The sequence below is a fragment of the Psittacula echo genome (genome assembly GCF_963264785.1).
Source record: "Psittacula echo genome assembly, chromosome: 10".
In the NCBI taxonomy this organism is placed as follows: Eukaryota; Metazoa; Chordata; class Aves; order Psittaciformes; family Psittacidae; genus Psittacula; species Psittacula echo.
The window spans coordinates 602,225-617,879 of NC_137741.1; positions in this window are offsets into that span (position 1 = coordinate 602,225).

Consider the following 15,655-nt stretch of genomic DNA (forward strand, 5'->3'; position numbering starts at 1 on the left):
GTGGAGGAGAAAGAGCCTTAAAAAAGTTATTATTAGTGCAAGATTTTTTTTCTAAGTGCCTGTCTTCATTCACTGTGGGCAACCTCATGCACTGCCTTTTGTGGAGAACCAGCTGTCCAGAGAGACCCACTGGTGAGCAGGGCCCAAAGGACAACCCAAGTGAGCACAGTCCCCTCCCTGCCTGCTTCTCTAATATTTGTTTGATAAAGGTTACACCATAGGTCCAGGTGATTGCTCAGCAAGGGCCTGGGAGGATGATCAAATAGTTCAACAGGGACCAATGATCCCATCACGTTCATCCCAGGCACAGCTACAGATTGGGTGGAGAAGTCATTCAGAGCAGGCCTGCAGAGAAGGACTTGTGGGTGTTGGTTGATGAGAAACTGAACGTGAGCCGGCTTCGGTGTACGCTTGAGCCCAGAAATCAACTGTGTCCTGGGCTGCATCAATAGAAGCGTGACCAGCAGGTTGAAGGAGGTGATCCTGCCCCTCTACTCTGCTCTCATGAGACTCCACTTGCAGCACTGTGTGTAGTTCTGGTGTCCTCAGCATAAGAAGGACATGGAGCTGTTTGAGCAAGTCCAGAGGAGGCTATGAGGATGATCCAGGAGCTGGAGCACCTCCCGAATGGAGACAGACTGAGAACATTGGGGCTCTTTGGCCGGGAGAAGAGAAGGCTGCGTGGAGACCTCAGTAGCCTTTCAGTATCTGAAGGGGGCTACAAGGATGCTGGGGAGGGGCTCTTCATCAGGGGCTGTAGTGATGGGACAAGGAGGGGATGGGTTTAAACTTAAACAGGGGAAGTTCAGGTTGGATACAAGGCAGAAGCTCTTCCCTGTGAGAGTGGTGAGGCCCTGGCACAGGTTGCCCAAAGAAGTGGTAAATATGTGTAAATCCCTGACAGTGTTCAAGGCCAGGTTGGACAGAGCCCTGGGCAACATGTTCTAGTGTTTCCCTGCCCATTTTAGGGGGGTTGGAATGATCCTTTCCAGCCCAAACTATTCTATGATTCTATGATTCTCAAAGGACAGTTCACTCTGGACTGGAGAAAGTGCTAATGCACTGATCTGGGAGTTGGACTAGATCTCCAGGAGTCTCTTCCAACCCTAATGATTCTGTGATCTGGCAGGATGCTGGACTAGAGACTGCCAGTGTTCTCTTCTTTCTGGCTGTTGTCCTCTGAAAGAAAGACTTAAAGACTTCTTGAGAGGTCAAGGATGGTGGGGTAGTGAGAGCATCCAAGCCCTGTCTTCTGTCTTGGTATAAAAGGGTGGTGTAGAGAGCATTTTCTAAGTTGTGGTTCTTCAGCAGTGAAGATACTTGCATCTCTATCTACAATGTCTGTTGCATCATGAAAAAATGGGAAATGTTGCTTCCAGATGAACCATCCTACAAGTGCGGGAAACCTGTCCAAAGAGAACAGGGGAGGCTTTTACTCTCTTCACAGTGAGTAGAGCCAAGAGTAAGAAAAGGGGCCCCATCTGGCTAAAGTCTAGAAAGTCTCCTAAGAGAAAATGTAAAAATGATGAATAATTGACAGAACGTATTTTAAATAAGATGGTCTGAGGGAGAAGATAAACCAAAAAAATAATGAACGAATAGAAGGGAGAACCAAAGATCAACTCAACACCAGCAGAAACTTAAGACAGGTCAGTGAGAATGCCTATGCAGACATTTAGGAGCTGTGAGTCTTATTGCCCCTATGAGGATTGTACACACCCTGCTATACTGTCGGGACAAAATGTGTTTCTGGCTCATCTAATCATGGCAAATGTCACCTTGTGTGAATGTTAACCTCAGTCAAAGTGAGGCTGGTTTTTTTTTCTGAATAAAACACTGCTGGTGTGATGCAGAAAAGCTTCATGTGGCTCCAACTGAACTGTCTTCATTTTATCCTCTAATTGATGTAATTGCCAGGGTTTGACTTTAATATTGACCTGCTGTGTTCTTACTGGGTTCTGGGTTCTTGTTGACCTATTGGGTTCAAAACCATAAGGCTTTTATATGTTTCTTTTTTTAGGTAACTGCATATTGAAGTTGGGATTCAGAAGGTGGATCAAGTGACATGAGATAGGATGATATAATGTCAGGTGAAACATGTAGCTGAAATGTCAGGATTTATTGTGAATTATCCATCTCCTTTGTAAAGTGGGGCTGGCTTTTGGGTGGCTGGGTCCTTCTGTCTCAGTGCAGCCACAGGACTTGTCCCTGTCACCAGCTCTTCTGCTCCTCCAAGGAGACCCTGCAGCCAAGGCGAGGGTTACCACCACATTTCCATGCACCTCAGTCAGTTATAACCAAGAACATAAGCACTTGCAAAGCTGAATTGCAAAAGTGGAGTTTGAATCCCAGGCTTCTGGCCATGGCAGCCTGGTGCCCTACTGCCAGCTGGATTCATTGTAGGAGAGGGTGAAGCTATGTGTGCCTTCATCCCCCTTACATGTGAAATCTGAACTCCCTCACAGTGGTGTAACTGTTTAGTGCCAGTCAATTTTCAATTATATGCTTTCATATCCCAGCATCGAGGCTGGGCAACTCAGCCAAGACTACTGTGCTTCTCTTGATCACATCCTTCCTGATCTCCATCCATAGTCCTTGGGGGCCATAAGCTCCTTGTGGCCAGCCTGAAGAGTAGGAAGGAGGGAGCACCCATCTCCATGCAGTGCACCATCATTTCATACTCTGCTTACAGCATGCCCATGGCCAAGTAGTCCCAACAGCCTCTGCCCACTCAGTGCTTAATTCCTCTTGTCATTGCTGCTCCTTCCATCCATCCTGGCTCCTGAACAATGCTATTTTACCCTCACATCTATGTGACCTGACCTCACCTCTTCCTGCCACATCAGTTGCTTGTTCTCTGCCATGACACTGACCTGCAGCAAGCAGCCATTCTTCTCATTGTTTCCCATCTGACAGCATATATCATGCCCACCTTGCTGTGTCATTTCAGGTTATCCCTCACTCCCTATCGATTCTGAGTACATTTCCATGCCTTTTCATACACTGAAGTAGCAGGTGATATCTCCAAATGTAAAAGCCTGGAAATTTGATGCTATTCCATTGCATTTCTTTGCAGGGACATAGCCTGCAAAGACCCTATGGCTGGACAATGTCTAGTCTTCATACTACCTTTAGTAAGAAAACCAGTCCGTTACTTAGTGTGATTCCCTCGGAAGGGCTACAAGACCCATTAAATGCTGGGACTCGTTCATTAAATGCATAACTGCAGGCAAAGTGGCACCAAGAAATCAGCTCTAATTTACATTCCCTCTCTGCCTCCATACCTTCACTTATCCATTCATAGCCACAGCCATTACCCTCCACTTCCCACTGTTTCTGTGCCACTCTGTGCCCAGAGGCTACAAACAGCAGTTAGAAGCGTTTATGCAGGCAATACAGTTGCTTTTCCTATGTTTTCTTTGAGAAGCACCAAGTGAACCAAAGCTTTAAAACATTTATTAATCACTGATGAAAACAGCAACACCGAGATCATTTTGTTTTTAGATGGCTGCCCTTTTTTTCTTCTCTGCTAATGCAGATGTACTGAAGGGAAGGACCTTGCTCAACAGCCTGATGTGATTTTCTAGAGTTTGGTTGGATGAAGTTTTCAGCTCTTTTGTTGATATTTGGCAGTGTCTGACAAAACAAGGCAAATGTGCCCAAAAGGAGTGAGAAAACAAGGCAGGCAGAATCAGGGACATGCCAATTCTGTCTGGGTTTTACTTAGTTACTGGAAAATCACTGGCCCAGCATGCAGTCAAGAAGCATGTTGCCTGTGCACTGGCATATACACCCAAGCCTGGCACCCTTCTGTTGGCAGCAGATCCATTAAGGTTTGTTCTTAGTTGGCTTTTTTATGACCAAAGCAATGAAAGGGGAGATTGGTCTTGGACTAGCCACTCACCAGGGTCAACCAGAGAGAGATAAGTGTAACGTAGGTCTCTCTGCATCTGAAGAATCAGTCACACAAGTAAACTAGCAAGCTAGGGATAAGAAGGGAGCAGAAGCAATGAGTTCATGTCTCAGGCCAGAGAGAGACACAGCCATGGAGGTAGATGACACCAAAGCATGTCCCCATGCCATGAGGATCTTCCTGGCACCATTGGGTAGCTGAGGCATCTGCATGTCACTGTGAATGTTTCAGACACCATTGAGGCATTGCTGCTGTGTGCTGTTCCTGAGTACGCAAGAAGTAGCATGGAGGCAGGGCAGAAGATGGGATGTTTCTTGGTTTGTACAGCCCCTCACTAGACACTGAGCCATCCCTGCTGGCTCTGGGCAGCAGCTGTCTCCTATTGGACTCAACAAAGGTGCTGATACAGAACAGAAGGGCTGGGGCCTGCTGGTGGGTATCTATGAAGATTTCCATCCTCTGTAGTGGGAAGATATATTTTCTTCCTTACCTATCTAGAGCATGCAACAGAGGGACAAGTGCCTCCATCATCTCCATCATCTTTCACCATAGTCATATTAGTGAGCTCAGACACAACAAACTTGCATCCCAGCTGTACTAGCAGCCATTGAGTTCTGCTGCTTATCTAGTAAAAACCAGTGATATCCAGGTGTTTGGTGACATGCTTATAGTGGGATTAGCCCAGCTGACCAAGATGATTAGCAAGATGCGCTATAACCTGGGAAGGTTACAGAAAAGTGGGTGGCATGTATGCAGTTACCATGAAGTAAAGGTAATAAGCATTATCTTATAGAGTGGTAAGTGTTGTGTGGATAAGACTGCTGGATGCTGTGTGGTTTTAGTGGAGTGGCCTCAGCAGAGCTGAAAATGCCTCCTCTGTGCAAAGCAGTAGCTTGTTGTCTGCTTTCTCAGGGTTACGCTGCCTACTGCACAAGTCTGGTTGCTGTTGGGGCTGAGGAAGCATCCCAGAGGTGTCTCCTCTCCTTGAGAGAACTTAGGGAAAGCCCTAGATGGGGTCACAAAATGTCTCTGCTGCAGCAGAGTGACAGCACATATGGGGCACTGGCTAAAGCATAATTTCATTGAAGGAGTTGTTTCTGGGGAATGTATGGGGGAACGTTGAGCTCTTTCACTTACTAGCTCAGTTGTCTCCCCCTTTTTGGAACAAATCTCCCTCACACAAGAGTAAATTGGAATTTACTCTTTAGAAACTGGTAGGTTCTCTTCACTTTACGCTTGGTACAGAACTTGACAGATCATTTCCTACTTTGCATTACAGTGCAGAGCTAGTGGTGCTATCTACTAGATACATATGCCAACCCAGTTGGTCTGGGCCAGGGTGGCCTCTTATGGAAAGACGTGCAGTATAGTAGAAAATATAGAGGGACGTACAGGGAGACTCCAAGACTTAATAATGCTGTTTTGTTCCTCCCTTCCTGGTAGCTTCTCATACAGGCAGAAGAGATCCTGAAGGCATTAGGTGGCCATTCCTCATTCCTTCTCAGGGAAGAAGGAGCTTCCTAAAGGGCAGGTTGTCATGTTCTTTAGCAGTTATGCTACCTTTCCTGTAGGCAATGACTGGATAGGATGATCTCCTGACCTCAGAGAGGAATTGCTTTTTTTCTAAAATGCACTCATTAGGTCATTAGCTGAGGATCGCTTCTGAAACACCAGGTTGTCTGCCTCCTATAAGCATAACAAGACCATACACCATACAGTAACTGAAGATTTCAAGGCCAGGTTGGACAGGGCCTTGGACAACATGGTCTAGTGGAAGGTGTCCCTGCCTATGGAAGGGGGTTGGAACTAAATGATCTTATGGTCCTTTCCAACCCCAACCAGTCTGTAATTCTATGATTCTATAAGGTACCAGACTCAGGACTAGTAAGGAGGTCCTGAATCCTTAAATCCAGGCAGTGCTATCAAAGGCGGTGTGTCACAGATGGCCTTTATCCATCATGCTTTGCACATGGAGACACCCACGGCTGTCCTCTCTCCTAACGTTGGCAGTCATCCTGCTTCAAACAGGAGGTTGGATTAGGTCCCTTCCAGCCAACGCTTCTGTGATGTTGCTACCAGAATACATGCCCAAAAGAGTAGATGTGTTCAGAGTGATTCTGAACAGCAAACTGGGAGATGCAAGACTCTTTCAGTGAAATATCACTGCTCCCTGTCCAAAGAGTAAACAAGGACATTGGCTCAGCTTGGCTGGTTCCAAATTTATGGCAGGCCTAGAAAATAAGGGAAAGGTGGTAAAACAGTTCTGTGAGATGGTTCACATTCAGTTCTTCCAAGGCCTCCCCAACAGCAGACTGCTTAGTAATAAAACTAGGAGGATAGTTTTAATTAAAAGAGGTGAGTGAAGCCATTCACTGCAAAGGCAATAAACCTGAGATTATCCATATTAAACAGGAGATAAGCACCACTGACATGCACTCAGGCAAGCTACCCCTCTGCAGAGAGTGGGATAGCTCTTTGGAAAGCAAAGACAGAAGCCAGTTTGATGTCATGGTGAAGTCTGCAGACTAGGATCTTATTAATGGTGAGAAATTATTGATAGCATGGCCTTTTCATATGGTCCCAGAGTTCTCTCCCCTATCAAAGATTATTTCAATGACTATTTTGCCATTGCTACTAATCACTTGAAATTAGTCTATGACATCATGTGGCAGTGAAGAGAGAAGCATATCACAAAACAAATGAGAATCCTTGAAGTGCTTGAAGTTGCTTCTTATCTTCACAGTTTGGATAACCTTTTGCATAATAATCAACAATTTCAAGTATATTGGTCATATCAGGTCCTCAAAGAGATGGAAGACACTCTTTGAAATCATAGACCAGACTTCATACACAAGAAGAACTGACATGGTGTCACACAGTGATGAAGAGCTAAAGTCTCTTTGATAAAGCTGTCTTCACTGAGTTAGATTTTCTTGCCAGGGTGTCAGGAATAGTTGACGAGACAGACGTGTTATTAAGTGGTAAAAATAAACAGATGGAAGAGACAAGTGAGAGATTTCAGCTCTGGCTTTCCAGAATGTTTCAGCACAGAATAACCTCCTAATTTACATTCCCTACCAGAGATAAAAAACAGGAGATACTTACCCAAGTGTTGTATGGTCATAGCTCCTGTGCAGCAGTGGGGCACCCACCATAACACTCAACAGCTTGTCCCTACCTGGCCAAAGGGCCCATGAGATGGGGCATTTTGTGGACCTGAAGAAGAGGTGCTGGTCCCAACCTGCTGCTACTCTGCAGGCAAAGTCATCATCATGGAGACCATTGATGCATGTCCATGTGTGTGTTGACTGCCTTGGTTCCTCATGGGAATCATGACCTATTTTTGAGACCCCAGCCTCTACGCCCTTCGTTTTTTCTCACTCGTGCTCCCCCATCCAAAGTGGTCTCTTCTCCTCAGCTTTCTTTTTGTCTCACCCCTTCCCAGTGTGGAGGCTGCAGCAGTGTGACCAGGGCTGTGCCAGCACCCTGCCCCACTGGGGGAAGGACAGACAATGACAAGCAGGCTGAAGGTTTTTCATCCACTGGACTGCAGCAGCTCGAGTGTCAGCTGTGAAACAGCGTCAAGTGGCAATGAAGTGAGCTTGGAGGAGCATCCAGGGGCCTTACCACAGCAGGGCACAACAGAAAGTTTTCTTGCCTGTACAGACAATAGAAAAGAGGTGTTGCTCCCACACCTGGCTCTTGCCCAGCTGCTGGATGATATGTTACTGGAAAACTAGAGGGCAGCTTCTTCTATGTCACTCCCACCTGCTGCCTTATTCTTCTGTGTGGCTTAATATAAATTATAAAATATTAAATCAGAAAAATACCTTTGACCTTTCTGAATGATAAGAAAAGACATTGTTCTGCCTTCTAAAATGCCGTTATTTTCACTGGAAATGCTAATGGGATTATGTAAAGGTTATTTCAGCTTCCTCTCAAGTCTGGAGATGTGGCAAAATAATCATGATGGCCTTTGTTTATACTTTTTTAATGTCTGCTCTTATCTCCAGGTATCTGAGGCCTCTGCATTTTCTCAGGTCCTCACTCGTGGAATCCTTGGGCTGCTTTTGGGGGAAAACTTCCTGGGGAATATAAATGTGTCTGTGCTGTCATATTTGAAATCTGGAAGTGAACTGATGTGGTGAAGAGATCTGGGACTCTGGCAAGGGTTGGATGTGTATGTCTTGATACTTGTAGGGATGCGCCCTTGTGCATTCTGCAGTATGAGCACCAGGGAGCTCACATGGATCCAACATGTTCCTGTGGTGAGTCTGCACAGCAGTGCCCACACCGGTGTGTTCCAGTGCACCTCTGAGGTTCTGTCTTCTGGTTTCCTTTCTTCAAGGCATCTTGTGTGAGCCAGTGCAGGATGCATGCATGAACGCGTACTGCTGTCATGATGAGCAAGTGGTGTGGTGTGGTCCCTCTTTGCAGCCTCTGGTCTAGACAGACCTTCCCTGCACGTGCAGAAGTGACGGGCTGAGGAAGAAGCATAGTTCATGAGCCAGAGAAAAGTACAGAAATAATCGTGATGGTCCACATGCTCTGTTCTCTGGGAAGGTGATTCCAAAAGCATGTTTTCCTCTAATTTTTGGCTGTTACTGGGTTTTTGCCCAGGCCTTTCGTTTTTACTAAGTCATTCCCTTGTGTCCCAAAACAGACCCAGTGTTTTGCAGGGGGCTTGTGATGGCCTGACAACCTTCTTGCTTTCCAGAAAAAAGCAGAGCAACAAGATAGAATTGTACCTTCTAACATCAGAAACAAGAACTGGTTCTCAGTGGGGGACCCCTCCACATCCCTACCTCCACATGGACTGATAAATACAAGTTTTTCAATTGTGAGTGTTGGGGTCATAGATATCCTATGCATCAGAATCACAGTCACAGGATAGTTTGGGTTGGTAGGGACCTTAAAGCTCATCCAGCTCCAAGCCCTTGCCATGGGCAGGGACTCCTTCCACTGGAGCAGGTTGCTCCAACCCCCATCCAGCCTGGCCTTGAACACTGCCAGGGATGGGGCAGCCACAGCTTCTCTGGGAAACCTCTTCCCATGTCTCATTGTAAAAAATTTCTTCTTTATATCCAATCTCAATCTCCCCTATTTCAGTTTAAAACCATCGCCCCTTGTCTAATCACTAGAGGTCCAGGTAAAAAAGTCTTTCTCCATCTTCCTTATAAGCTCCATTTATACATTGAAAAGACGCATTAAAAGTGGCCTGAGCAAGTGTGGGGTCTTGCTTTGACCAGGAGGTTGGCCTGCAGACCTCCTGGGGCCCTTCCACCCTAAGTCCTTCTAGGAGTCTATAACAATTGCTGTGAAATTCTGTTTAGTTTCTGTCTTCTGCCTTTTCACGCTCTCCTAAAGTTTGTTTTTCATGAAGAAAAGATAAAATCAGAAATGTGGCCAACACAAGGACACTCCTCCCTGCTGAAGGTTCCTTTTGTCCTTCACCCAGTTGGTGGCACAGGAGGAGGGTGTGTGCAGATACCCTGGGGCTGCAAGAAGAGTAGGATGGGTATTCACACTTTCTCTTAAAAAAAATCTTTTCTAAACCTGGGAGAGGGAAATGGTATCTGGGAGTGATTCTTCTAAGCACAGCTTGACTGTGTGAATAGATAAGAGTAATTTGAGAGGAACAAGAGGTAGTTCCTGGAGGGCAGAGGGACAAATTAGCTAGTACAGCAGGTATTACATCTTTCACAGCTAATAGAGAGAGAAAAAGAGAAGGCAGTTGTCACTGCCTGTTGAATGCAAAAACATTTAGCAAATAGGATGGGCAGAGAAAGGTGGTGCATCCCTGATGTCTGGTGGAGATGTGAATTACAAATCCTGCTACTGAAAGTTGTAATTCTCTTTTCTAAAGTTACTTTGTAGGTCTCCCTGGAGGATCATGCCTCAGAGGTCAGAGACAGTGCAGAGCAGCTGCTTTAGGATGACAGTATCTTAACACTGATGGGGGGTTTCTCACACACATTGGCTACGTAAATTCATACAGTAGCTTTGGTTTTCACATCTAGTTTCAGCGAGACCATTTGAATCCTCCCAGACAGAAGAATTTCATAGTGTAAGATGCACACAATGTAGTTTGATCACAGTGACAGGCAGTGCTCTCGGCCATGTCTGCAGGACAGGATTGGCGTGTGGTGCTCTAGCTTAGCATGCTTCCTGCAAGTTTGTTTTGATGATCATTTTGGTAGCATTTGAAGGGTGACGAGGAAAAAGACTTCAGAGGATGGTTGCTTTTCCTATGTAAGTGGCATTTGTGTAATGTTTTTCTGGAGAGCTCCCAAAGAAAGATGGTATGGAATGAGCAGTGGAGGTTCAACAGGGGAGCTTGTCTTTCCCCCCGTGCAACAGTATCTGCTGGTCTAATGAGATTTATGCTCTCTGTCTACAGCCCTTGCCAAATTATATCATAGAATCATAGAATGGCTAGAGTTGGAAGGGCAGGGACACCTTCCACAATGGCCTTGAACACTGCCAGGGATGGGGCAGCCACAGCTTCTCTGGGCACCCTGGGCCAGCGCCTCAGCACCCTCACAGGGAAGAGCTTCTGCCTAAGAGCTCAGCTCAGTCTCCCCTCTGGCAGGTTAAAGCCATTCCCCTTGGCCTGTCCCTACAGGCCCTTGTCCAAAGCCCCTCTCCATGTTTCTTGTAGCCTGTTCATGCACTGGAGCTGCTCTAAGGTCTCCCCTTAAGGAGCCTTCTCTTCTCCAGGCTGAACCAGCCCAGCTCTCTCAGCCTGGCTCCAGAGCAGAGCTGCTCCAGCCCTCAGAATCATCTTTGTGGCCTCCTCTGGACTCACTGAAGCAGGTCCATATCCCTTTTGTGTTGGGAGCTTCAGAGTCCCAGTGTCTATCAGGCTTTGAAGTTCCTCAGGTGATGGATGCTTATCACTCAGTGAGACAAAGCAAGAGCCTATTTAATGCTCTTCCCTTTGACATCAGCACAGTCAATCCATCTCGACTCCCCCAGCAGGAAATTAGGAAACATGTCACAAACCCCCAACACATCAGCAAACTCCAGCAATTTCCTTCAGGCAATTCAAGTGGCTGGATCAAAAGGAATGTCTCTGACACACAAGGTCCCTGCACAGTTGTCAGAAGTGCAGCATCTCTTCCTGAAGTACTTGTGTGATGTGCATCCATCTCTGCTGGCCCTGACTCTGCAGGGCTGGCTTCAAATTCAGGGTCTCAGCCTGTTCGTAGGGCAATTCGTCACTCCCTGCTTCTGCTCCCTGAAAAAAGCCCACCACCCACCTCAGACCCAAAGCACCAAGCTTTGAGTGCAGATGTGTTTCAGGCCTGATGAACAGGTGCTGATCCTGAATATGGGATCTACAAGATAAACCCCTCTCTTAGAAAAGTACCTTAAAGATGGGGGTTTGTAGGGATGGCAATAGCAGTGGCATTTGAGAGCAGCACGCTGACGCTCTGAAAAGATTCTGTCCAGCTTGGGCAGCATTGCCCTAGGGAGAAGGAATACAGGGATAGAACAGAGGTTCACCAGAAACCCCTTCAGCCCAGTACATTACCTCTAGCAATGTGACATGGCAAGATGCTCCAGGAGAAGATGAGAAACCTGCTGCCTCCCACACAGGCCAATTCCTTTACTGCTCACTTCCTTCCTACCCTAAAGCTGTAGGTTATAATTTTACCCTGTCTACTCCATCTTAATTTTATTCTTTGTCTTCATCAATGCTTTAACGAGCCCTACTCAGCCCTTTCATAGCAGGAGGTTTTTTAATCCCCAATGCAATAAGGCTGCTTATTCATTCCTGGCTCCCCTCCACTATTTTCTCTCACAGGAAACGCTTTTGCTTCCCTGTAGGCTGCAGTAAGAGCGCTCAGCCCATCTCCGCTGCACCGGGATGAGTCAATATGAGTTCAACCTTTGCAAAATTGTTTCTTGAAGGCCAGAGACATTTGTTTGTCCTTTACTTAAATGTCTTCCGCTGACACATCAGAGCAACCACAAACCATTGTTTAGGATCCTGAGTGACAGCACAGCGTAACGGAGGGCCCAGTGAACATCTAACAGGATAAAAACCCCATGAAAATACTCTAATGTCCACAGTTAATGGGGTCAAAGGGGGCCTCATATGAAAAACTTCATTTTCAGATGACTTTTGACTGCTAGTACAGTGCTTTCTTATCATCCCAGTCCCTAGTGGTTTTAAGGCATAAAAAGATTTTTCTCCATAACAAATCTTACAATTGTTTTTTTGGTTTGGAGTTTTTTTTTTCTGAAAAGCCTGTTTGTCACAGTCCCTTACAGTTTCCTCTCTTTCTTCACCTTTCTCCCAAAGCTTATTTTGAACAAAAAAGTACTCAGCATCCTGCACCTCTTATGAGATGCTGTGCCTGATACATGGTGTTATTTTTTCCTTTCTTCGCACCCTAGTCATCTTTATGGAAAAGTAATCATCTCAGATAGCTTCTGCTGCTAAACAAAACCTTAAAACGCACCTTTTGGTGCCAAGACCCTGCCATATTTTGTTGACTTGTAGCCCAAATTTGCCAACAAGGCGGAAGCCTAAGAAACCTCTGCTGTGCATCCCCTTCCCAAGGAGACAGGACTTGGGAAGGAGACAGTTCCATGGGCTGCTGACAGCACTGCATTTCTGTGTCACTGTACTGGCTGCAATTCCTCGATTACAGCTTGACTCTGTGTTCAGGAGCTTGCTCTTTGTGCTCTTTGTTCCAGGGACATAGAAGTGTGAAGGGAACTTATCAAAGGCAGAGCAGAGACCAGTTCTGCCTGCTCAGTCTTATAATGCAGTGAAAGCCTCTGGGACACACATGACACACCACCAGTTGTCCCAGCTGAAGCCAGGTTTTAATTTAAGGAGAAAGCAAAGTGAGAGAGGAAGGAGAGATATGGTGTGTAAATTCCCAAGGTACCTCTCCCTCTAGGGAAAAACCCCAAAAGTCTGGAGCAGAAGGAAGAGAAAGTAATTGGCAAGGAAAGATCAATTTTTAGGAAATAAATAGATTTTGCATCTAAAACTGCTCCTCAGAAAGCACTAAGAGATCTTGCTGAAGGCTGTGACCTCTCCAGGGGAGTAATTACTGCTGCTTTAATACCAGCCTTCACCTCCAGCTTGCTCCAGCAAGGTCTACAGAGGGGCATTGAACTATGTCCTATGTAGTACCAGTATTGGCTGCCTCAAGCTGAAATGGCTCTGCCCATGGCCCCTCATGTGGAGCAGATGATGCAGAAACTAAAGGTGTTACAGGAGCTAAAGGCAATGCAGAAATGAGAGACAATGCAGGAGGCAGAAGAGATGCAGGAGGGAGAAGGATGCAGGAGGCACAGGAGATGCAGGAGGGAGAAGGATGCAGGAGGCACAGGAGATGCAGGAGAGAGAGGTGATATAGGAGGCAGAGGTAATGCAGAAGGCAGAGGTAAAGCAAGAGGTAAAGGAAATGCATGAGAGGCTATGCAGGAAGCAGAAGTGATGCAGGAGGCAGAGCGATGCAGAAAGCAGAAGTGTGCCAGGCAGCAGAAGCAGAGTGAGGAAGAAAGCAAGATATGTGGCAGCTGCAGTGATTTGTCTGCAATTATCCCACTGCAACATGAACGTGGAGTAAGTGAGCAGATGTGGGGGGCTCTTCCCTCATGTATGAAATAATGGACACAGAGATGAAGGCAAGACATTTACATTACTAAAATACAAACCAGAATGAAAATTCAGCAATTTTGCTGAGACACTGATCTTTGATTGAGAGCTTGGTGAAAGGACTAACCAGGGAGCAAGGGACAGCAGAGCACACCTCCAGACACATTGGGGCACCACATAAGTGAAAACCAGCTCCTAATACAAGTGCATGAGCCAAACTGCAGTCTGTGTTGATAGGGGATTGAACAGCCCTCCTGGTGTTGTGAAAGGGTGACATGGATGTGGCCCATTTCCCAGAAAGCAGAGTCAAGCTCCAAGCTGTGGCCTCGCAGTCCATCATGTTGTGGGTTTTCAGGGGAGAAGTATGAAGTGCACTGAATGAGTTGCACGGCAGCTTAGTATTTCCTGATATGATGGAGACTATCCTGGCAAAGGGAACAGACTGGTTTAGTATGTGCTGTTAAATAACCATGTGATAACAAATACTTGGAGACTAATGATGCGATGGACAGAATTCGTACATGAACTTTTCCAGGTTCAGCTGTGTTTTCTTACTATTGTGCTGAAAGAGAAAATAGTAACATACAATTCTGGAAACAAAAATGCACTGAGTTTTTAAGTTTCAAATGAATGAAAAGGTTTTGTTAATATTTTTCAGGGGAAAAAGAAAAAGAAGAAACTATGACAGGGTGGAGATCAAGCATGAAGGGCTTTTGCCTCATCTCTGGGATTCCTTGGAACTCACAATGTTTGGAAAGCAAGAAGAAAAATCCTTTGGTTGGTGGCTGTCCTCTTGTCCCTAGCTATGCAGAAAAGCCTCTGCTCCAGATTTGGCAGAGTTTAAATCTGGCCATGCTCCTCAATGCAGGCTGTGAGATAAAGCCTCAACATGTGCCACTCTGCCTGGGGCTGGAACCGTCCTCATGCAGCCCAACTGCAGATTAAATTGTTCAGATGCCTCACAGGCCCTGGAGACTTTTCATTGTGCCCAGGGGAGGATCAGCAAGTCTCCTGTGTGCACCTGGGAACATGCCTGAGATCACTGCAACATCAGGAAGCACAAAGATGGGTGCTCACCTATGTATGGGCTATGGCACAGACAATGAGGCTGTGCACCAGAAGCCCTCATTTCTGAGCTATTTTATTCTTACTGGAATGAGGTTCTGTACATGATTTCAGTTTTAGCATTTTAAATATGAAAACTCTCTAGCCAGTGAATGGTTCCAGAAGTGTCAGATTCACCTTAGGATTATCAATGTATTTTCACAGAAAGCAAAAAGTCCTACACTTCATTTGGGGGCTACATTGCACTTAATCCTTGTTTGACACCTGGAAACATATTCATACATTCTAAATCCTAAATGTCTCTCCTAGCTGTATGAGATAATTTGCACACAGTGCAATTTCATCTACTCATCTGTTCTTTCCTACCTTACCTTCAAACATGGTCATATTGACTGCTTGTTCCTCCTGTTGGAAGAAATTATAGTTTATTATAACCAAAGGCTATTGTAACATACAGAGTCAAGCTCTGCTTCCCCAACAGATCCATCTCAAGAGGGTAAGGATGGAGCTAAAGGGCAGACTGTTAGGGTTTCTGGGGAAGAAATCCTAACAGAAAACCCTTTTCATCTGTTTGATGTAAAGATTTTACTGTTAATTGGAGAAACTGATTGAAGAAAAGGCTTTATGCAGAAAGCCCAGTCTTGGGACTGAGCCTGCCCATGCTTGACTGCTCTGATACTGTTCAGTGTGTTGGGTAAACTATGGGATTACGCAAGGGCTACCACCAAGGCCACAACATCCTGTGTACCCCTCAGCTATGCCTGCAACATGGACTGACCTTGCACTGGCATCTACATTACTCTCTCTCTTTTCACAAACATGCAAAGCAATCTCTCAGTGATCTTGATGAGGCTTTTCAAGATACAACTGCACTGAAATTGCTTGGAGGGTGCTACAGGCAGTTTAGGACAGAGAACTCTTACAGAGTTATTCTTCTTGCAGCTTTCTCAAGCTTTGATTAAACTTTCTAGCAAAGTTCAGAAGAGTTTCCTGGAGTAACCTGGGCTGTGGCTTGGTGCCACTGGTCTTTCTGCTCCAGCAGCTTTCCATCT